This window comes from Pinus tabuliformis, chromosome 5_1 (genome assembly GCF_031772625.1).
Source record: "Pinus tabuliformis cultivar Carrire ecotype Pingquan chromosome 5_1, CPIR1, whole genome shotgun sequence".
In the NCBI taxonomy this organism is placed as follows: Eukaryota; Viridiplantae; Streptophyta; class Pinopsida; order Pinales; family Pinaceae; genus Pinus; species Pinus tabuliformis.
The window spans coordinates 259,466,307-259,491,382 of record NC_142305.1 but is presented as its reverse complement, the minus strand read 5'-3'; the positions used below and the strand labels follow the sequence as shown (position 1 = coordinate 259,491,382).

The 25,076-nt window shown below is 36.5% G+C and overlaps 2 non-coding genes across 2 annotated transcripts; both read left to right on the top strand.

Moving 5' to 3' along the window:
- The first annotated feature begins 10,833 nt into the window (after window positions 1–10,833).
- LOC149164381 (small nucleolar RNA Z101) lies at window positions 10,834–10,916 on the top strand. The gene has a single exon (XR_016261028.1). It is a non-coding gene; the product is annotated as a small nucleolar RNA Z101 (small nucleolar RNA).
- A 114-nt stretch (window positions 10,917–11,030) lies between these two features.
- LOC149164380 (small nucleolar RNA Z102/R77) lies at window positions 11,031–11,114 on the top strand. The gene has a single exon (XR_016261038.1). It is a non-coding gene; the product is annotated as a small nucleolar RNA Z102/R77 (small nucleolar RNA).
- Window positions 11,115–25,076: the final 13,962 nt, after the last annotated feature.

The following is a 25,076-nucleotide window of genomic DNA, read 5'->3' as shown; positions in this document are numbered from 1 at the left end:
ACAATTGGTTTAGTAAATGGGGTATTTGCTTGAACATGTGTCCCATAAGCAACAAAGTGATAAAAACATTTGTTATGGATAAGTTCCACAAGCATACTTGGGATAATGAGTTAAGAATAAAGAAAAAGTACTATATTGAAGTGTTTAACTCCACTCATAATCATCAACCAACATCATACATAGAGGCCAATATCTCTTGGAGAGCCAAAATTCTTATTGCTTAGTTAAGGACTAATTCTCATCAACTCCATTGTGAAACAGGGCATTGGAAAATGCCAAAAGAATGCGAGGCCTTAAAAAACAACATGAAAATTTATGCAGATATGCTGACATCTAGCTTTTGGGATAATCTATTTAGCGAGGGGTTTCTCGAGAAGCTGGGAGCATTTATTGTGAGGTTTCACAGAAAAAGGGCCGAATACATGAAGGATATGAAGAAGCAATTTGTCTCATAGGTTATCTTTAGCCTAGCGGAATTTAAAATGATTTTCTTTCTTTCTTTGATATGGCTAAAAGCTTTTGTTGCAATGAATATCTCATATTAAATAGGCTACAATAGAAAAGAATACTATGGGCAAAACCACCGGTTGTGAAACCCTAGCCCAAAAACCCCCATCTCTAAACTTACTATTTTATGTCAATTTTATTTTAAATATTAAATATTAATTAACTATTTTATTTTTAAATTTTAATTTGTTACAATGAATGTCCAAAAACGTGGAGCCCAAAAACCTTCATTTTTAAATTTATCATTTTATCTTAAATTTATTTATTTGTAATTTGAAAAAGTCAAAATGTTTACATAACTTTACATAACATCACAACATCTCTTCGATGATGTGATGTAGAGGCATTTGACACAAAAATATTTATAAAATATTTTGATTTGAAATGAGTTAGAGTTTTTGGGCATGTGGTATTGATAAGCCATGGTATTGTAACAAATCCTATCTACAAGTTAATAATATCCATAGTAAAATGGGTTAAATACCCATAATTAAGTATTAACTTTGTATGTGTTTATTAATTAAATTTAAATATGGTTACAAAATGATTATTTCACACCACTACATTTCTCTACCATACTTAATTTAACTAATTTTATAATTTTATAATCTTATAATCAATGTAAAATTTATGACAAGGTACGTGTTTTAATGACTATAATTATTTATTAACAATGCGATGCTATTTTAAATTTTAAAAATAAAACACCCTGTTTTATCAAAACAAAATGGTCCATGTAACGCAAAAAACAGAGGAGTGGATTAACACAGGTATGGAGCATTGAATTTGGTCATTGCAAAATGTTCCATGTAACGGAAAAAAAAACATTAAATTTTAAAAATAAAACATCTTGCTTTATCAAAACAAAATGGTCCATGTAACGGAAAAACAGATTAGTGGATTAAAACAGGTATGGAGCATTGAATTTGGTCATTGCAAAATGTTCTATGTAACGGAAAAACAAAGTAGTGGATTAAAGCCAGTATGGAGCATTGAATTTGGTCATTGCAAATGTTCCACGTAATCCAAAAAACATAGTAGTGGGTGGATTAAAACAAGAATGGAGCATTGAATTTGGTTATTGTAAATGTTCCATGTAAGGCAAAAAACAGAGTGGTGGGTGGATTAAAACAAGAATGGAGCATTGAATTTGGTTATTGCAAATGTTCCATGTAACACAAAAAACAGAGTAGTGGATTAAAACAGGTATGGAGCATTGAATTTGGTCATTGCTCTCATAAGTGCTCTCTAGCCCAATATGTAAGAGATGTTGCAATGTCTTGCTCTATAAACATTTTGATTTAATTAAAATAAAATAAAAATAACTCTGTATTAAAATATTTTTTTACTTTATTATTATTTTTTAATCAATTTTTATTAGAAAGTAAATGTAAAATTGAAATAAAAATAACTTATTTGTTATTCTAAGTTATTATTATTTTTTGTTAGGTAATTAAAGTAAACTTTACTTGACTAAGTTAATATAAATTTTAAGTTCCAATATTATGAAAACTCATGAGATTCCATTTTCAAGGTCACAGCCAAGCCAAACACCAAATTCTTGTATGAGACCTCCTTGTTTGTGGGATAAGGGACCCAATATTATGGAAACTCATGATATTCCATTTTAGGTAATTAAAGTAAACGTTACTTGATTAAGTTAATATAAATTTTAAGTTCTAATATTATGAAAACTCATGATATTCCATTTTAGGTAATTAAAGTAAACTTTACTTGATTAAGTTAATATAAATTTTAAGTTCCAATATTATGAAAACTCATGATATTCCATTTTGGTTATTGCAAATGTTCCATGTAACACAAAAACCAGAGTAGTGGATTAAAACAGGTATGGAGCATTGAATTTGGTCATTGCTCTCATAAGTGCTCTCTTGCCCAATATGTAAGAGATGTTGCAATCTCTTGCTCTGTAAACATTTTGATTTAATTAAAATAAAATAAAAATAACTCTGTATTAAAATATTTTTTTACTTTATTATTATTTTTTAATCAATTTTTATTAGAAAGTAAATGTAAAATTGAAATAAAAATAACTTATTTGTTATTCTAAGTTATTATTATTTTTTGTTAGGTAATTAAAGTAAACTTTACTTGATTAAGTTAATATAAATTTTAAGTTCCAATATTATGAAAACTCATGATATTCCATTTTTAAGGTCACAGCCAAGCCAAACACCAAATTCTTGTATGAGACCTCCTTGTTTGTGGGGTAAGGGACCCAATATTATGAAAACTCATGATATTCCATTTTAGGTAATTAAAGACCTCCCTATTCGCCGAAGTTCTGCTTACAACTATTATGGATCACAGAAGCCTCAATTCAATAATTGATTCCCTGCACGGTAAAGCCATTGCTTCTAAGGTTCATCATTTTGAACGGGCACGCTTGCAGGTCTCGAAGTTGAAGACAGATCTAGCTTTTCTTAAAAGATGCAGGGATTCCGCGGTTATCCCGGTCTTCGCTCAGATTAGTCATCGCCTCCACACTCCTTCTAACCATGGGGTGTTCTTAAAAGCCAGTCTAGCGCTTTTGAGATCTGAGATTAATCGGGTCAGAAGAGACCTCGGTCGATTCTCTCAGGAGCTTCTAAATGTGCACTTGGTTCTTTCGAACTTGATCTCCCCCTCCCTGTGGGCCAGAATAGATGCATGCTCTGCACTAAAATCGTTACGTTTAGAGGAGATCAGGGGACAAAAACAAGCTGCCAAGTTTCAGTTGTTAGCTCAGAAATCGGTGGGAGGTGGATCAGTGGATGAGGTTTCCCGTAGCCGCATTTCTATGTCTCAGAAATCGGCCCTCCATTCTTGGGTTTCTTCCATCCAGTCGATTGGATCGTCCTCCTCCCCCCCTGCTTGTCTAGAGATCTCTGGGGATCGCTCTGCTGCACCCACGCCTTCTTTCAGGCAGCCTGCCCCCTATTGCAAAGGTAGGCCTGCCCCAGCGTCAGATTATGTTGCAGAAGCTTCAGGTGATTCCAGCGTGCCCCCGGTTTCTCCTAGTCCACCCTTAACCCAGCGTTCTGGCTCATCCGAGCCTCTCCATATGACTGACCAGGTTTCGTTGTCAGCAGACAGGGAGGTCTGTGCTTCGGCTCCCTCTTGTTCCCCGTGGCAGCGTAGGAGCCAGAGCGTTGCTGCTAACCTGCGTTTGATCTCTCCTTCCCTTGATCAGAATTCGCGGCATAGCCTCGCTCGCGGTTCTCCGATTCAGTCGGGGGACAATTGCTTGATTGCCAAGAGGAATTGCGTGACTGACCAGGGAGAAGGTGCGGTTTCTCCATCAAACGCTCAGGGTTTGAGTTCAGAATATATGAGGCCGGCTGGTATCGTTTCTGAATCATCTGTTGATCAGAGCTCGCTGCTGATCAGTGCTCTCGGGATTCCTATTCAGCTGGAGAGCAGTTGCGCTGATACAATGAGGAGTAGCGCTGCGGTTTCTCCCTCAAGCGATCTTGGACGGTTCTCCACGTGCAGAAAACCAGCGGGTGTCACTCCTGAGTCTCTCGTTGGTTTTCATAGCGCGCGCTCGAATGGTTTCAATTTTAATACTATCAGTAAGAAGAGTAGGTATGAATTGAATGGTTTACATAATTATAACAATATTATCGTTAATAATGGTAGGGATGAGTTAGATAATAATAATGATACCATTATTAATAATAAGGATTTTTATAATTTTAATAATATTCACAAGAATAACCATTATAATAATAATATTAATATGATGTATACGAATAATAAGAATATTTGTAAGATTAATAATTATAATATTAATAATAATAAGATTAGTAATAAGAATTTATTTAAGCATAGTATTAAGCATAAGAATAATAACAATATTTTGGATAATAAATTTTTGGATAATATTAAGGTTAATTTATGTGACATTAATAATAATACTTTATACCCTAAGGACAAAGATTCTTTTAATAATAACATTGATGTTGGTATTAATATTAATAACCATAACATTGAGAATTTGATTTTGAATCAGGTTCATTCTCCCCCTTCTTCCCTGGATAAAAGAGTGGTTAACCTCTCTAGTTGTTCTTTTTCCCCTTCTATTTTTAGTCTTTTAGGCAAAGGTTTAAACTTTGCCCTTGCCCCCAGAAGAATCACGGTGGATGACATTATTTGCGACGTGGAATATGGGATTAGGGATCTTCCGGACAATATCAAGGACACTATTAGGAAGGATTGTGTTGTCATCCTTAGGAAGGCTAAGCCCCCTCGGAAGAACCTTAGCAAGGAGGAATTCTCTGCCCTTAAATCATTAAATCAGAACCAAGACATTGTCGTTCTGAAGGCTGACAAAGGAGGGGCTACGGTCATCCTTAACAAGGATGATTACCGTAAGAAGATGTTAGATCATCTTTACAATAGTGGCAGTTATAAAAAACTGCCCAAGAACCCTCTTAAGAAAGTTTCTAGGACTGTGGCTCTCGCCATCAAGTCCAGTAGTTCTGTGGGCTCTCTAGGCCACAAACTCATTGAGAGCAGTCCCCTTACTCCTAGGATCTATGGGTTACCTAAGATTCACAAAGAAGGGGTCCCTCTGAGGCCTATCGTCAATACCATTGGTGGTCCGACCTACCTTCTAGCTAAGTTCCTCGCCCTGAAACTTAAGCCCCTGGTTGGCCGCACTGAGTCCTTCGTGAAAGACTCTGCATCCTTCATTAAGGAGCTTAAAGATATTAAACTTGACCCTGATGACATCCTGGTCAGCTTTGATGTGGTCTCCCTTTATACCTGCATCCCTATAAAGGAGGCCTTGGAAGTGATCTATCGCCTAACGAATCCCGATACCGCACATCTGGTTGAGATCTGTCTCACTTCCACTTTCTTCTGTTTCGAGGGTGAGTTCTTTGAACAGACTTGTGGTGTTGCCATGGGCTCCCCCCTTTCCCCTATTGTCGCCAATATCTTTATGGAAGATTTCGAAGCCAAAGCTCTAGCCTTAGCTCATCTCTTTCCTAAGCTTTGGAGAAGGTATGTAGATGACACTAATGTCATCTGGTCCCATGGCCAATAGGAGCTGGATTACTTCTTCAATCACCTCAACTGTCAGTCCTCTGCCATTAAGTTCACCATGGAAAAAGAGGTCAATGGTTGCCTCCCTTTCCTGGATATTCTTATTTCTAAGAGTATGGATGGCTCTCTCTCCCACTCAGTATTCCGAAAGAAAACGCATACTGACCAGTATCTTCATGCCGATTCCCATCATTTCCCTACTCAAAAGATGGGTGTTCTTAACACCCTTGCTACTCGTGCCCTGAGGATTTCTGATAATAAGAGCTTTGATAAGGAGAGATCCCATCTACTTAATGTCTTTGTGGAGAATCGCTACAGTAGGCGCCTAGATCAGAAGGCTTTCCTTAAAGCCTCTAAAAATGCGATAATTAATAAAGAACCGAAGGAGCGTCGACTAGGGGTCCATCTTCCCTATGTTCAAGGAACCACAAACAAAATTGCTCGGATCCTTAAGAGGAATGATATCCCCTCTACTTTTAGGCCCCTCAACACCATTCATAAATCCCTCCGATCGGTGAAAGATCCTGTTGACCCTATGGACATGAAGGGTGTCTACTTGATCCCTTGTTCGTGTGGAACCCCTATATCGGGGAAACAAGACGCTACATCCATCAGAGGATAAGCGAACATGCAACTGACCTAAGACATGGGAGAACCAAGTCTTCAGCGTTAGCAGAGCATGTGGAAAAGACCAAGCATTAGGTTTGTATTGAGGAGGCCAAGGTTGTTGCTAAGATTGCTCAATTCCATCATCGTAAATTCAGGGAAGCTATTGAGATTGAAAGAAGGCCTAACAATCTCAATAGAGATGACGGCTGGAAAATCAGTAGCTATTGGATCCCTGTCCTGTCGTCTTAGTCTTTCTCTTCCCCCCCCCCTTTTTTTGCTAGCTTTCTGTGTTCCCCCTGGAGCCTTCCTTCCTCCTGGGGTTGATCTGTTTTGCTCTGTGGTTTCTATGGGTCTTTTTCCTGTCCCTCCCCCTTTTATTTTTTGTCGTTCTCTCTGTTTTATTTTTATTTATTTATTTATATACCTTATATTTACATGTATTTATTATTATTATTATATTTATTTATTTATTATTATTATTATTATTATTTTTTATTTTTTTAATTAATTGATTAATTTATTTATTTATTAAGTAATAAATAAATAAATAAATAAATTATTATTATTATTATTATTATTTATTTATTTATCTATTTATTTATTTTATTCCTTTTTCAACTATCTTTTACCTTACTTTTATTTTTTACCTAACTTTTATCTCGATAACCAAATATTATAACTTTAATATAATATTTGGTTATCAAGATAAAAGTTAGGTAAAAAATAAAAGTAAGGTAAAAGATAGTTGAAAAAGGAATAAAAAAATAAATAGATAATTAATTAATTTTTTAATAATTAATTAAAAAAATATTTTTTTTGATAATTAATTATTATTATTATTATTATTATTTTTTTTTTTATCTATTTTTTTTATTCCTTTTTCAACTATCTTTTACCTTACTTTTATTTTTTACCTAGCTTTTATCTTGATAACCAAATATTATAACTTTAATATAATATTTGGTTATCAAGATAATATTTTGGCATTTACATCGATAAGCTCGAAGGCTATTTAGAGGAAGCAGGATGTGATGGCATGATCTTAGCTGGGATAGTCATCATCCTTCTTCTTTATGCTGACGATATTGTTCTTTTGGCAAGGTGCCCATCTGATCTTAATAAGCAACTCAGGCTTCTTAAGGATTTCTGCTCTACCATGGGTATGACTGTTAACACTGACAAAACAAAAGTTATGATTATCAAATCCAAGAAGGACATTTACGCTAATTTTATGTATGACAATAATAACTTGGAGGAAGTGTATTCTTACAAGTACCTAGGAATTGATATTCATCACAAGCTCAACTGGAACCATAGCATTGAGAAAAGGATTAATGGGGGGTGGAAAGCTTACTTTGGTCTTGAAAATAATTGTAAAATAGCAAACCTAATGTGGGATAAAAAGAAGTTCCTCTTTGAAACTTTAGTCACTCCTGTTATCTTATATGGCTGTGAGGTTTGGGGTTGTAGCATCTCCAGAGAATCATGGAGAAAGATTGAGCAAATCCAGAAGTGTTTTATAACTTATAACCTGAAAATTAAAAGTAATACACCCTATCCTATTCTCCTTATAGAAGCAGGTCTTTCCCCTATTGAGAGCCTAGCTATGCTTAGGTTTCTGTTGTACAAACACAAAATCAGTAACATAGACGATCATAGACTTCCTAAGCTAGCTTTAAATTCTAGCCAAAACCACCTAAGGCTCAATCGAGGGTGGCATAAAGACACAAGGGCCTCGTTAAACTATTGGGAGATCAACGAAAATGATGCATTGCAAAACATAAATAACATTAAAGATATTATTACTTCTAAGTTCAAAGAAAAAATGTGGTGTGAGAAAGACTTAGCGACTAAAAGAAAATTAAGTTATTATAAGAAGGTCATCAAACCCACCCTAGAAGATCAAAAGTATCTCTCTATTTTAACTAGCTCAAAGAAGAAAATTAATATAGCAAAGATTAGAAGGAATTCTCATGAGCTCCATAGTGAAACAGGTCGTTGGGCAGTTCCTAAAATGCCATGGACGGAAAGGATCTGCCGTATATGTGAGAATAGGAACATCGAGGATGAAAACCACTTCCTCTTAGAGTGCCCCGCATATAACCACATTAGATCTCAGTTTCACAATCTTTGTTACAATACTGACCTTCCTAGCCTTTTACAATGTCAAAATTATAGTGAGCTCGGGAGGCTTCTCTCCAAGCTTTTTGAGCATAGAAATAAAATCTTAAATCAAAATAGATGATTTGTTTCTTTAGGTCCGATAGACCATTATTTGGTTTCAGTGGACGTTAACCATCATCATCATCACACACACACACACACACACATATATATAGATATATATTAATATTTATTAATAAATAATTTAAATAAATAAATTAAACTAAATTTTTTTATAACTAACCATTAAAAGTATTTTATTTATCTATATATTTTACCTAATTTATCTTATTTCCATCAATAATAATAATAAGTAATAATAATAATATTATTATTATTAAGAATAATAATAATATTCAATTAATAATAATATTTTGACTACTAATATTAATAATATATTAATACCAAGATTATATTACTAATATAATATTAATTATATTTAATAAATAATTTAATTAAACTAAAAATTACTTATATTATTAATATATAGTAATAAATAATTTAATTAAATTAAATAAATTACCTTTTCTAACTAAACATTTAAATTATTTTATTTATTTATATTTTCAACCTTAACTTTATGATTTTAATTGGAATATATATATATTTTGTTATTAATAAATTACTTTTTAAATAACCATCGAAATTTTTTCTCGTCCTTAACAACATATTATTATATATATTTATCTTTTATATTAACAATAATTAGTAAATAATTTAAATAAATAAGTGAATTATCTTCTTAAACTAACCACTATAAATATTTTAACAACCTAATATCATAACTTTTAATATATATATATATATATATATATATATATATATATATAATTATTAATAAATGAATTAATTATTTTTTAAAACTAACCATTAAAAATAATTTATGTATTAATATTAAAAATAATAATAATATTAAATTAATGAATAGTAATTTGATTTGGGTCCGTAGGTCAAAATTAGCTGTTGGTCGATTTAGCCTTTGGAGTCTCTGACTATTTAACATGCTAAGCTGGATCTGTTTCTTCAACTTGTCATGACGATGAACCACACTGGTTGGTTCGAAAGGCGTCGACAAAGGTCTTTCCTCATGTGATGCTCAGACTACTTAACATGCTAAGCTGGATCTATTTCTAGGTCTTTCCTCATGTGATGCTCAGACTATTTAACATGCTAAGCTGGATCTATTTCTTCAACTTGTCCTGACCATGAACCACACTGGTTGGTTCGAAACACGTCGACAAAGGTCTTTCCTCATGTGATTTTCGCCGAAGTTCTGCTTACAACGATTATGGATCACAGAAGTCTCAATTCAATAAACTTTACTTGATTAAGTTAATATAAATTTTAAGTTCCAATATTATGAAAACTCATGATATTCCATTTTAGGTAATTAAAGTAAACTTTAATTGATTAAGTTAATATAAATTTTAAGTTCCAATATTATGAAAACTCATGATATTCCATTTTAGGTAATTAAAGTAAACTTTACTTCATTAAGTTAATATAAATTTTAAGTTCCAATATTATGAAAACTCATGATATGATATTCCATTTTTGTTTTTGGGATAAGGACCACTGTTAAATCTACTAAGGCATACATACTCTACCCCTATGGTTTTGAAACCCTGTGACCTTTTAGGAGGAAACACATGCTCTTAACCATTAGGCCCGGTCAGGCTATAATATACCCATTAAACCATTAAACCTTACCCATAATATATACCAAATAAAAAAAATTCAAACCTTAAAATAAAAAAAATTATATCCAAATTAGATCGTCTCTCGGCTAAATCTGGATTTAAAATAAATGTAAACTAAGTTACTTCCAAACCTCGGCAAGTCCAACACCCGATCCCATAAAACAAACTAGCTCCCGCAAACCCTAAATCGGACACATCAAACCCTAGAGTATAGTGTAGTTGGTTAAAACCGAACGTATGCATCGTTGGATTTCGTCATTATTTTAAAATCCTGGCTCCCACAAGCCGTAAACCCAAGCCCATCAAACCCTAACAAAAAACCCAGTTCCCGCAAACCCTTAAACCGACACATCAAAACCCTAGAGTATAGCCTAGCTCCTGCAAACCCTAAACGTGATCCAGCCAAATCTGAGAAATACGTTTAAAACGCACCCACGAAGTCAGTTTTTCCAGTGATTCATCAATGAGTAATGTGTCGCAGAGGCTGTTATGATCCTCAATATCGCCATAGGCTCTGCTGTTGTTTTCTGTTTCTGCACAGGTTGAAATGAATTGGAATTAAATGTAGATTATATAAACGGCCACCCTATCAATGTTGACAGGGAATGCCAATTGTAGACGTTATATCATATGATCTCTGATTTAGAGTGGGTTTATCATGACTCCTTTCCTGTCCTTTATGTAGTTTATCCTATGAATATGATAATGCTTTCTCCTTATTAATCTGCGATTTAATTTTCTGTACATGCTGAAACGAAGTGAAATTTAGGTTCAGTCTGTAGGGTTTGTCGCGATGAATGATGAATTGCGTGTGATGAGAACTTTATAATGGGTAATTTGCGGCTGAATACCGTGATGCCACACCTTGGAGACCTGATGCCATCATTCGTTCTTTCATTTGAAGTCATCTCTTTCACTTTTAATGTGTTGTTTTACGCTTTATTCTGTCAAGTGTCACCTGTTGTGGTTGGGTTTTATGTGTATCTATGGATGCTGGAGGAGTGAAATGACGAGCAAATGGTTCCCTATTGGTTTGAGTGCCGGGATGATGGCATTCTCAGTTATTAGTCTATCTGATCACTCTGCACGCCGAGCATTCTATGCTTATTATTTATGGGTTTTCGTTTTAAAGGGTGCATTTAAACATTTGGGAGATTTCGGCCTCTCGTGAGTAATTTCTTTCAGGCATTTAAAGGGTGGTTGTTTACATGAATTATAAAAACGGGAGGTTACTCTGTGTTACGAAGACGGTGGATTGTGGGTAAACTCTTTCTTCAAAGCACGCAAGTATTCTGAATTAACATGTTGGAACCATCGGTTTTTATCTTTTTCCTCTGCTAAGAGGACGAGTTTGCTTGTTTTTCATGCTAGCTTTGATTTCATAGTCCATTTATTAAACGTTTTGGAAAATATAGCTTCTCGCTAAAGGTTCAGGAGGTTCTTTAGTTTATGTTTAGGCCTCCATATGTTCAGACCCAGTAATTGTTTTGGCCTTTATTGATTAAAACTATTCATATAACGAGGTAAAACTAATTTGCATTAAAGCTTTTGTGGAATGTCTCTTGCGAGAGATATTGTCGTACAGTCATAGGCTTAGTTTTACAGACTTATGAAAGGAACTCGTAGAATAAATACTCAACGATATGGTATATGATGCAGTTGTGAAGAAATACGTTTTTCTAGTTTCCAAAGCAACAATGTCCAGCCATACATTGATATATAGATGCAGTTGTATGAAGAAATCCATTTTTTTTTTCCGAAGCAAGGTCACATTGCCTCACATGCATTTCAAGCCTGTAAAGCAGATTCAAAATATGCAGAACTGGTTCAATCATAAGCATTGGTTTTGTGGGAGCAAATAGAACGCCAGACCATACACTGACAAACGACAATGTCTTGCGATATTGTCCAATGGCCTATTCATAGCCAATTATCTATGTCTTGTCATCTAATTTTGGGTAGATGGTTCATTGGGGGTCTTTATTGGGATGTCTGCGGTATTCATGACCAGTCATAATTGGCGTGCAATCTTCTCCAATATACTGTTCACCAATGCCTTGTCATTTCATCTATTCATCTTATAAATGATACATACGGTTTCTTTATTGGGGATGACTTGAACTCATGGAGATGTTGCTATTGTAGGGGCAAATGTGGCAGAAACAAATTTCCTGCAATCTCACCCAATAGACGATTCCTACGGAGCAATTGATTTTTTCAAACATCTGCGCATTTTCAAACATGGTGCCCATTTTTTTTCCAGGGTAAAAATCTTCTGTTTTTCTTTATATTACAAACAGTTGTATATACATCCAGTTATATCCACGAGAATGCGTCTGCCTGCCAGCAAGTCTTACTGCCTAAGCAGTTAAAAGTTTCTTTGAAGTACGAACAGTTGCATATTAATTCAGTTATATCCGCGCTAACCATAAACAAGACATCCTTTCAGGCCGCTAGCATCCTAATCCGAAACAAACAGAGTGTTTGGCCATCCTAAACACAAATGCGCAGGGTCCGTTCCTGGGGCAGAGCACAATTGAAATTAAGGCTACTGGAGGATCTGCATTAGGGGGCAAGGGAGGATACCTCGGTTCCCACAGCTTGTGATCCTCGGGCTTCCAAAGTGGGACTTTAGGTTACTGGGTTATATTTTTTCCATATTTAAGGAAAACAACACTGAAGTCTTTCTTAGTCTCATTCTTGATTAACATGCTAATGTCATTGAGTTCCTGTTCCTATTCAGAACATCCTTTCATCCTCCCTTCATCCACTCTTAAGGCCTTTGAGTTCCTATTCCTCCCTTCATCCACTCTCAATGCCTTTGAGTTTGCATAGGTTAGAATATACGGTAGCCTTGCCTTTGTGATAGATCATTGAGATTAGCTTAGGAGTTTATTATCCTTGCTTTGACAAGGACTACATGGAGAAGGTCCTCGGTATTCATTACCCGTCATAATTGGCTTGCGATCTTCTCCAATATACTGTTCACCAATGCCTTGTAATTTCATCTATTCATCTTATAGATGATTCATACGGTGTCTTTATTGGGGATGACTTGAACTCATGGAGATGTTGCTATTGTAGGGGCAAATGTGGCAGAAACTCATTTCCTGCCATCTCCCCCAATAGACGATTCCTATGGAGCAATTGATTTTTTCAAACATCTGCGCATTTTCATGTATGGTAGATATGGTGCCCATTTTTTTTCCAGGGTAAAAATCTGTTGACTTTTTTTTATGGTACAAACAGTTGTATATACATCCAGTTATATCCGTGAGAATGCGTATGCCGGCCAGCAAGTCTTCTTGCCTAAGTAGTTAAAAGTTTCGTTGAAGTACGAGTAGTTGCATATTCATTCAGTTATATCCGTGCTAACCATAAACAAGACATCCTTTCAGGCTGTTAGCATCCTAATCCCAAACAAACAGAGTGTTTGGCCATCCTAAACAAAAATGCCCAGGGTCCGTTCCTGGGGCAGAGCACAACTGAAATCAAGGCTACTGGAGTATCTGCATTAGGGGGGTAAGAGAGGATACCTCGGTTCCCACAGCTTGTGATCTTCAGGCTTCCAAAGTGGGACTTCAGGTTACTGGGCTATATTTTTTCCATATTTAAGGAAAACAACACTGAAGTCTTTCTTAGTCTCATTCTTGATTAACATGCTCAGAATCCCTTCATCCATTTTTAATGCCATTGAGTGATATTCAGGACACCCTTTCATCCTCCCTTCATTCACTCTTAAGGCCTTTGAGTTCCTATTCCTCCCTTCATCTACTCTCAATGCGTTTGAGTTTGCACAGGTTAGAATATCCAGCAGCTTTCCCTTTGTGATGGATCATTGAGATTAGCTTAGAAGTTTATTATTATTGCTTTGACAAGGACTACATGGAGGTAGTCCTCAGTATTCATAACCAGTGATAATTGGCTTACAATCTTCCCCAATATACTGTTCACCAATGCCTTGTAATTTCATCTATTCATCTTATAGATGATTCATACGGTGTCTTTATCGGGGATGACTTGAACTCTTGGAGATGTTGCTATTGTAGGGGCAAATGTGGCAGAAACGCATTTCCTGGGATCTCCTCCAATAGACGATTCTTATGGAGCAATTGTGTTTTTCAAACATCTGCGCATTTTCATGTATGGTTGGCGTGGTGCCCATTTTTTTTCCAGGGTAAAAATCTTTTCTACTTTTCTTCATAGTACAAACAGTTGTATATACATCCAGTTATATCCATGTGAATGCTTCTGCCGCCCAGCAAGTAGTGCCTAAGTAGTTAAATGTTTCTTAAATCTTTGAAGTACGAACAGTTGCATATTCATTCAGTTATATCCGTGCTAACCATAAACACCACATTCTTTCAGGCTGTTAGCATCCTAATCCCAAACAGAGTGTTTGGCCATCCTAAACACAATCGCCCAGGGTCCATTCCTGGGGCAGAGCACAATTGAAATTAAGGCTACTGGAGGATCTGCATTAGGGGGCAAGGGAGGATACCTCAGTACCCACAGCTTGTGATCTTCAGGCTTCCAATGTGGGACTTAAGTTTATTGGGCTATATTTTTTCCATATTTAAGTCTCCTTCTTGATTAACATGCTCAGAATCCCTTCATCCACTTTTAATGCTATTAATTGATATTCAGGACATCCTTTCATCCTCCCTTCATCCACTCTTAAGGCCTTTGAGTTCCTATTCCTCGGTTTATCCACTCTCAATGCCTTTGAGTTTGTACAGGTTAGAATATCCGGTAGCCTTGCCTTTGTGATGGGTCATTGAGATTAGCTTAGGAGTTTATTATTATTCCTTTGACAAGGACTACATGGATGTAGTCCTCAGTATTCATAACCAGTCATAATTGGCTTGAAATATTCTCCAATATACTGTTCACCAATGCCTTGTAATTTCATCTATTCATCTTATAGATGATTCATACGTTGTCTTTATTGGGGATGACTTGAACTCATGCAGATGTTGCTATTGTAGGGTTAAATGTGGCAGAAACACATTCCCTGCAATCTCCCCCGATAGGCCATTCCGATGGAGCAATTGATTTTTTCAAACATTAGCAAATTTTCATGTGTGGTAGGTATGGTGCCCATTTTTTTTCCAGGGTAAAAATATTCTCTGTTTTTCTTTATAGTAGAAAAGTTGTATATACATCCAGTTATATCCATGAGAATGCGTCTGCCGGCCAGCAAGTCTTACTGCCTATTTAGTTAAAAGTTTTTTTTGAAGTACGAACAGTTGCATATTCATTCAGTTATATCCGTGCTAACCATAAACAAGACATTCTTTCAGTCTGTTAGAATCCTAATCCCAAACAAACAGTGTTTGGCCATCCTAAACACAAATGCGCAGGGTCAGTTCCTGTGGCAGAGGGCAATTGAAATTAAGGCTACTAGAGGATCTGCATTAGGAGGCAAGGGAGGATACCTCGGTTCCCACAGCTTGTGGTCTCCAGGCTTCCAAAGTGGGACTTCAGGTTACTGGGCTATATTTTTTATCCATATTTAAGGAAAACAACGCTGAAATCTTTCTTAGTCTCATTCTTGATTAACATGCTGAGAATCCCTTCATCCACTTTTAATGCCATTGAGTGATATTCAGGACATCATTTCATCCCTTCATCCACTCTTAATGCCATTGAGTGATATTCAGGACATCATTTCATCATCCCTTCATCCACTCTTAAGGCCTTTGAGTTCCTATTCCTCCCTTCATCCACTCTCAATGCCTCTGAGTTTGCACAGGTTAGAATTTGTGATGGGTCATTGAGAATTTGAGATTAGCTGAGGAGTTTATTATTATTGCTTTGACAAGGACTACATTGAGGTAGTCCTCAGTGTTCATAACCAGTCATAATTGGCTTGCAATCTTCTTCAATACACTGTTCATCAATGCCTTGTAATTTCATCTATTCATCTTATAGATGATTCATACGGTGTCTCTATTGGGGATGACTTGAACACGTGGAGATGTTACTATTGTAGGGGCAAATGTGGCAGAAACACATTTCCTGCGATCTCCCCCAATAGACGATTCCTATGGAGCAATTGATTTTTTCAAACATCTGCCCATTTTCATGTATGGTAGGTATGGTGACCATTTTTTTCCAGGGTAAAAATCTTTTGCTTTTCTTTATGGTACAAACAGTTGTATATACATCCAGTTATATCCGCGAGAATGCCATCAAGTCTTACTGCCTAAGTAGTTAAAAGTTTCTTTGAAGTAAGAACAGTTGCATATTTATTCAGTTATATCCGTGCTAACCATAAACAGGACATCCTTTCAGGCTGTTAGCATTCTAATCCCAAACAAACAGAGTGTTTGGCCATCCTAAACACAAACGCGCAGGGTCCGCGCAGGGTCCGTTTCTGGGGCAGAGCACAATTGAAATTAAGGCTATTGGAGGCTTTGCACTAGAGGGCAAGTGCGGCATTAGGGGGCAAGGAGGATACCTCGGTTCCCACAGCTTGTGATCTTCGGGTTTCCAAAGTGGGACTTTAGGTTTATTTTTTGTGTAAGTAAGCTTTGATATTAACAAAAGTAACATATTGTACAAAAATTCTGCCGAAGCAGATGACTGGCCGCATTTAGGCAGGCCTTACCAGCTAAAAACAGTTTGAAACTGAGGACTGAAAGAGTAGCAAACATAAGAGATAGAGATCTGCTAAGAAGTGCACCACGCAGGGCGACTTAGGCCAAAAAAGACTGGCTAGCACATAACTGAGAAACTGAAAATAAAAACATAACATGACAGAGTCCGATAGAGGGACAGGGAAGACTAATCAGAATTTCTTCGGGGGAGCTGGCACTGGGTGCACCTCTTTGCAGTTGGATGCATTGTCCTAGTTGACCTTCGATGGACCACCTCGTTGAAGTTCTGGAGGCTTATTGTCTGGCTCAATGACTTCCCTGAGCGGCTTGATCAGGACAGTCTCATTCTTAGTCTCATTTAAGGAAAACAACACAGAAGTCTTAGTCTCATTCTTGATTAACATGCTCAGAATCCCTTCATCTAATTTTTATGCCATTAAGTGATATCCAGGACATCCTTTCATCCTCCCATCATCCTATTCCTCCGTTCATCCACTCTCAATGCCTTTGAGTTTGCACAGGTTAGAATATCCGGCTGCCTTGCCTTTGTGATGGGTCATTGAGATTAGCTTAGGAGTTTATTATTATTGCTTTGACAAGGACTATATGGAGGTAGTCCTGAGTATTCATAACCAGTCATAATTGGCTTGCAATCTTCTCCAATATACTTTTCACCAATGCCTTGTAATTTCATCTATTCATCTTAAAGATGATTCATACGGTGTCTTTATTGGGGATGACTTGAACTCATGGAGATGTTGCTATTGTAGGGACAAATGTGGCAGAAACACATTTCCTGCCATCTCCCCCAATAGATGATTCCTATGGAGCAATTGATTTTTTCAAACATTTGCCCATTTTCAGGTATGGTATTTATGGTGCCCATTTTTTTCCAGGGTAAAAATCTTTTCTGTTTTTCTTTATGGTACAAACAGTTGTATATACATCCAGTTATATCCACGAGAATGCCATCAAGTCTTACTGCCTAAGTAGTTAAAAGTTTCTTTGAAGGAAGAACAGTTGCATATTTATTCAGTTATATGCGTGCTAACCGCAAACAGGACATCCTTTCAGTCTATTAGCATCCTAATCCCAAACAAACAGAGTGTTTGGCCATCCTAAACACAAATGCACAGGGTCTGTTTTTGGGCAGGGCACAATTGAAATTAAGGCTACTGGAGGCTCTGCATTAGAGGGCAAGCGGCATTAGGGGGCAAGGGAGGATACCTCGGTTCCCACAGCTTGTGATCTTCGGGTTTCCAAAGTGGGACTTCAGGTTACTGGGCTATATTTTTTCCATATTTAAGGAAAACAACACAGAAGTCTTTCTTAGTCTCATTCTTGACTAACACGCTCAGAATCCCTTCATCTAATTTTGATGCCATTCAGTGATATTCAGGACATCCTTTCATCCTCCCATCATCCTATTCCTCCCTTCATCCACTCTCAATGCCTTTGAGTTTGCACAGGTTAGAATATCCGGCAGCCTTGCCTTTGTGATGGGTCATTGAGATTAGCTTAGGAGTTTATTATTATTGCTTTGACAAGGACTACATGGAGGTAGTCCTTAGTATTCATAACCAGTCATAATTGGCTTGCAATCTTCTCCAATATACTGTTCACCAATGCCTTGTAATTTCATCTATTCATCTTATAGATGATTCATACGGTGTCTTTATTGGGGATGACTTGAACTCATGGAGATGTTGCTATTGTAGGGGCAAATGTGGCAGAAACACATTTCATCTTCCCCAATAGACGATTCCTATGGAGCAATTGATTTTTCAAACATCTGCACATTTTCATGTACTACTGTATGGTGCCCATTTTTTTTCCAGAGTAAAAATCTTTTCTGTTTTTCTTTATAGTACAAACAATTGTGTATACATCCAGTTATATCCATGAGAATATGTTTTGCTGACCAGCAAGTCTTACTGCCAAAGTAGTTAAAAGTTTCTTTGAAGTACGAACAGTGGCATATTCATTCAATTATATCCGTGCTAACCATAAACAAGACATCCTTTCAGACTGTTAGCATCCTAATCCCAAACAAACAGAGTGTTTGGCCCTCCTAAACACAAACGTGCAGGGTCCGTTCCTGGGGCAGAGCACAATTGAAATTAAGGCTACTGGAGGATCTGCATTAGGGGGCAAGGGAGGATACATTGGTACCCACAGCTTGTGATCTTCAGGCTTCCAAAGTGGGACTTCAGTTTACTGGGCTATAATTTTTCTATATTTAAGGAAAATAACACTGAAGTCTTTCTTAGTCTCATTCTTGATTAACATGCTCAGAATCCCTTCATCCACTTTTAATGCCATTAAATTATATTCAGGGCATCCTTTCATCCTCCCTTCATCCCTTTTTAAGGCCTTTGAGTTCTTATTCCTCCCTTTATCCACTCTCAATGCCTTTGAGTTTGTACAGGTTAGAATATCCGGCAGCCTTGCCTTTGTGATGGGTCATTGAGATTAGCTTAGGAGTTTATTATTATTCCTTTGACAAGGACTACAAGGAGGTAGTCCTCAATATTCATAACCAGTCATAATTGGCTTAAAATATTCTCCAATATACTGTTCACCAATACCTTGTAATTTCATCTATTCATCTTATAGATGATTCATACGTTGACTTTATTGGGGATGACTTGAACTCATGCAGATGTTGCTATTGTAGGGTTAAATGTTGTAGAAACACATTTCTTGCAATCTCCCCCAATAGGTGATCCCTGTGGAGCAATTGATTTTTTCAAACATGAGCACATTTTCATGTATGGTAGGTATGGTGCCCATTTTTTTTTCCGGGTAAAAATATTCTCTGTTTTTCTTTATAGTAGAAACAATTGTATATACATCAAGTTATATCCAAGAGAATGTGTCTGCTGGCCATCAAGTCTTACTACCTAATTAGTTAAAAGTTTCTTTGAAGTACGAACAGTTGCATATTCATTCAATGTATATCCGTACTAACCATAAACAAGACATCCTTTCAGGGTGTTAATCCTAATCCCAAACAAACAGTGTTTGGTCATCCTAAACATAAATGCGCAGGGTCTGTTCCTGTGGCAGAGCACAATTGAAATTAAGGCTATTAAAGGATCTGCATTAGGAGGCAAGGGAGGATACCTTGATTCCCATAGCTTGTGGTCTTTAGGATTCCAAAGTGGTACCTCAGTTATTGGGCTATATTTTTTCCATGTTTAAGGAAAACAATGCTGAAGTCTTTCTTAGTCTCATTCTTGATTAACATGTTGAGAATCCCTTCATCCACTTTTAATGCCATTGAGTGATATTCAGGACATCCTTTCATCCTCCCTTTATCCAATCTTAAGGCCTTCGAGTTCCTATTCCTCCCTTCATCCACTCTCAATGCCTTTGAGTTTGCATAGGTTAGAATATCTGGCAGCCTTGTCTTTGTGATGAGTCATTGAGATTAGCTTAAGAGTTTATTATTATTGCTTTGATAAGAAGTACATGGAGGTAGTCCTAAGTATTCATAACCAGTCATAATTGGTTTGCAATCTTCTCCAATATACTATTCACCAATGCCTTGTAATTTCATCTATTCATCTTATAGATGATTCATATGGTATCTTTATTGGGGATGACTTTAACTCATGGAGATATTGCTATTGTAGGGGCAAATGTGGCAGAAACAAATTTCATTTGCCCCAATAAACGATTCCTATGGAGCAATTGATTTTTTCAAACATCTGCGCATTTTCATGTACTACCGTATGGTGCTCATTTTTTTTCCAGGGTAAAAATCTTTTCTGTTTTTCTTTATAGTACAAACAATTGTATATACATCCAATTATATCCATGAGATTGTGTTTTGTTGAACAACAAGTCTCACTGCTTGTTACGCCAGGCAGTAACTCCATAAGGCAAAAATGATTTGTGTGTTTAATTCCATCAGGTAGGTGTTTGTAATATACATGAGGGAGAGACCTGTTCAGTTCATCTCCTGATGACTGTTTATATTTCTAATTTATTTATTTACATAAATTCACCCAATCACAAGGATTAGGTGTCAACATTCCCCTCTTAATATGAAGGGATGTTGGTAAGTCCAAGCATCATTCTGAATTGTTCAAGCTTTTCTCTTCCAAGCGCTTTGGTGAAGATGTTTGCAATTTACTCATTTGTGGAACAATGACGGAGATGGATTGTTTTGGCCTCAACATGATGTCGAATCAGATGATATTTAGTATTGATGTGCTTCGTTCGATCATGGAATTTTGGGTTTTTGGCCAACTTTATTGTAGAGGTATTGTCAATCATGAGTGGAGTTGATTGTACTTGTTTTACCTGCAAATCTTCAAGAATTTTCTTAAGCCACAATTTTTTTTGTTGCTTTAGCTGTTGCCACGTATTCTGCTTCTGTTGTGGAATCTGCTGGCACTGATTGCTTGCATGATCTCCAGGAGACAGCTCTTGATCCAAAACTCATAACATATCTTGAAGTTGATACCCTAGTTTCTTTGTCTCCATCGAATTCTAAATCAGAGTATCCAATCAAGCTGAAGTCGTTCCCCTGTGTATACTTGATTTCAAACTCTTGAGTTCCCTTCAAGTACCTTAGAACTCTTTTTGCAGCAGATCAATGTCCCTCACAAGGCTTTTGCATAAACCTAGAGAGGATTCCAACAACAAACAGAATGTCTGATCTGGTAGTAGTTAGGTAGTTGAGACTTCCTACAAGCTGTCTATACTTTGTTGCATCCTCAAATTCTTTTCCTTCAATAGATGTGAGCTTTAAGTTTTGTTCCATTGGAGTAGTAAGAGGATTGCACTCTGTCATGCCAAATTTGTTCCACAGATCTGCAATGTATTTTTTTTGAGAAAGAAATATGGACTTTGTATGTTGGGTTATTTCAATGCCAAGATAGTAATGAACATAGCCCAAATCAGTGATTTCAAAACTTTTCCCAATTCCTTCTTTATGGATGAAATGTAGCTTTCATTGTTCCCCGTCATCAAAAGATCATCTACATATACCACAAGATATACAACTGTTTTGCCAACTTTCTTAACAAATAAAGTTGCATCATCAAGATCAAAATGTTTGAAATTGAGTTTCAGAAGATGCTCAGTTAGTTTTTCATACCAGGCTCGCGGTGCTTGTTTAAGGCCATACAAGGACTTCACAAGTTTGCATACTTTATGTTCATGTCTTTTCACAACAAATCCTTCAGGCTGGGAAATAAAAACATTCTCTTTTAGATCTCCATTCAAGAAAATCAGTTTTTACATCCATTTGATGGACTTTCCAACCGTTCTGCGCTGCTAGTGCAAAGAGTGTCTGGATGGTAGCCCATTTTTCTCTGGGGGAAAAAGTCTCCTCATAATTGACCCCATCCTTCTGTGCAAAACTTTTTGCCATAAGCCTAGCTTTGTGCTTGTCAAGTGAGCCATCAGTTTTACACTTGTTCTTGTAGACCCACTTGCAGCCACTTGGTTTGGTTCCTAATGGAGGATCAACCAGGTTCCAAGTGCTTTTCTTTATGAGGGCATCATACTCCTTTTGCATTGCTTCTTTCCATTCATTATGAGAAGCAACTTCTTTGAAGGAAGTTGGTTCAAAATCTGTAGACAAGTTCAATTCACAATCATAAGAAACATCCATATCAACAGGTGAATTAGAGTCATCTACATCACTTCCATTTTGTTGGTTTGAATTTTTGGTTCCTGCCTTTCCAACTTCATTAGGATGAACACTTTCAAGTGTCTTTGTTAGCCACTTTTGGGGACCTTTCTTAGATGGTCCAGGGAGTTGGGACTGAATCAAGATTGAATCTCACAATTCTATCAATCACATCACTTAAAGCATCATCTGTTGTTGGAGTTTCATGTGGGAGAATGTTCCTCGGAAGAAAATTCCACATGTTGACCTAGTATAGGAATCCCTCCTTCAAGATGTGGAATTTGATTATCAAATTCTTGAAAGATTTTGCTTTTGCGAATCTATCTAAGCGATCAAGTTTCCGCTTAACAACATTGTCAGTGTTGGATGATTCAAGAAAAATTACATCTCTAGATACAACAAACTTCTTATTTACTTCATCATAGACGCTGTATGCTTTGGAAGTGTTTGAATACCCCAGGAAGATACACTTACGACTTCTAGCACCAAGTTTGTTTCTATGTACCTTTGGTATCAAGGCATAGCAGGTGGAACCAAAGACCTTGAAATGCTTTACCGAAGGAACATGTCCATACCACATTTCATATGGAGTTTTGTTTCTTATAGCATTAGATGGACATCTATTCTTTATATATGCAGCACATAGAACAACATCAGCCCAAAACATTATCTTTACATTTTTGAAGAAGAGCATGGATCGTACCATATTTAAGATTGTCCTATTCATTCTTTCAGCTACACCATTATGTTGGGGATTATAAGACACAGTTGTTTGATGTTTGATCCCATGTTGGCGAAGATATTTTTCAAATTCATTTGATGTGTATTCTTTTCCATTATCAGTGCGAATAGACCCAATATGAGATTGTGCATCATTTTCAATCCATTTATGAAAATTCTTGAATGTTTGAAAAGCATCAGATTTGTTCTTCAATAAATAAACCCAACATATTCTGGTGTAGTCATCAACAAATGTCATGATATATTTATTTCCATTCGCAGAAGGAACATGGATTGGACCACATAAATCTGAATGAATGAGTACAAGTTTTCTATATGCTCTTGAATGTCAATCATGAAAAAATTGTTTGCTATGCTTTCCTAGAATGAAAGCATCACATTGCTTAAGTTTCCTAGGAATTGTCGGCAAACCAGCAACACCATTTTTTTCAACAAGCAGAGACTGTCATAGTTCAAATGTTCAAATCTAGCATGCCATAATAAACTTGATGGAAGTGTACTTTCTTCATGATGAGAATTGTATGAAAAATGTTGTGCATGAGCAGAGGTTCCTTGCAGTTTGAGAAGCCTTTCTTCTTTTATTCCCCTCATGACAAGTGAGTGGTCAGATGCTTTTCTTACTCAAGCTTGCCATCAAACATATGAATGGAGTGACCTTGTTGGTGGATGTGGACCAAGGATAGCAAGTTTTTCTTGAGCTGTGGGAGATATAGAACATGATGCAGAAGAAAGTTTGGAAGACTAGGCAGTTTAAGCCTGATTGTGCCAAGCCCTGATGGCTTGATTTTTGATTGATCTACAAAGTATACTGCTCCATCAACATTGTTAGTGAAATCTTCCAAAAAATCTTTTCTATGAGTCATGTGGCAGGTTGCTCCTAAATCATGTAACCAATCATTTTTCCAAGAAGCAAGTGAAACATTAAATAAATCTTCATTTACTCCAATGTTACATTGTGCCACAACATAGTGAACGGATTTAGATGCTTTACCTTTGTCTGTGTCATCAATTTTACCTTTCCGTTGGTTTCTTTTTTGCTCAATTTTGTCCCATGGTAACTTGCATGTAGAGGCATCATGTGATCTATTTTTTTTGCAGCGTATGTAGTGCAAATCTGCCTTTTCTCCTTGAGAATGTCTGCCCCCTGCTTTTGAAATATTTTTCTCTTCCTCTTCGACCACCTCTTCCTCTTGTAGAATCTTGAGTAGGATGCTTTTCTTTATGAGCAAGGCACACAACCTCTTCAGAAGATTCAGGGGCTGTCTTATTTCCAAAAGCTTTATTTCTTTCAGCGAATTTTTCACAAGAGAGTCAAAGGTTATATATTTGAGATTCCCATTTGCTTGCAATGACTCAAGATAATTGAAGTAAGATAAAGTGCCTTGAGAAAAGCGATAAGAGGAATATCCAATTCAACCTTAGTGGATTTGATATCATGCATTATAGACTTTACTTCGGATGCAAAAGCAAGATGATCATCATTTTGCAGTTCAAGAGTGAAGAGTTTAATCATGAGTTGAACAACTTCAAGTGCAGAATGTGAGTCATAGAGTTCTTTCAGCTTTTGTAAGGCTTCAAAGGCAGTTGAATATGACGAAATATGGCGACTCACCTCTTCATTTACAGATGCTGTGATTAATGCATAAGCTTTGCTGTTCTTGTTTTCCCAAATGACGAGCTCTTTGTTTGAGGTAGGTTGTACTGGTTCATTGTCTCTGTCTCCGACACACTTCTTTCCACAACTCATTGAAAATAAGGGTGTGTTTTATCATTTGGGACCATTCAGAATAGTTCTCCTTGTCAGTGAGAACTATTGCCACCATGGATATGATTGAATGCATTCTATAAAAATTATTTTTGCTAATAGAAAAATACTTCTGCTAGCAAGAAAAAAATATGTGTACAAAAATACTTTTGTTGGCAAAAAATGTGCTTTTGTGAAAGAGATATTAGAGCAGATATCAAAGTGGGTTCGGGCCCCACGACGGTATTTACAAACAATATATTAAACACAGTGAATACACCTCCGTCTCCCCATACTACTATGTTCGTAGA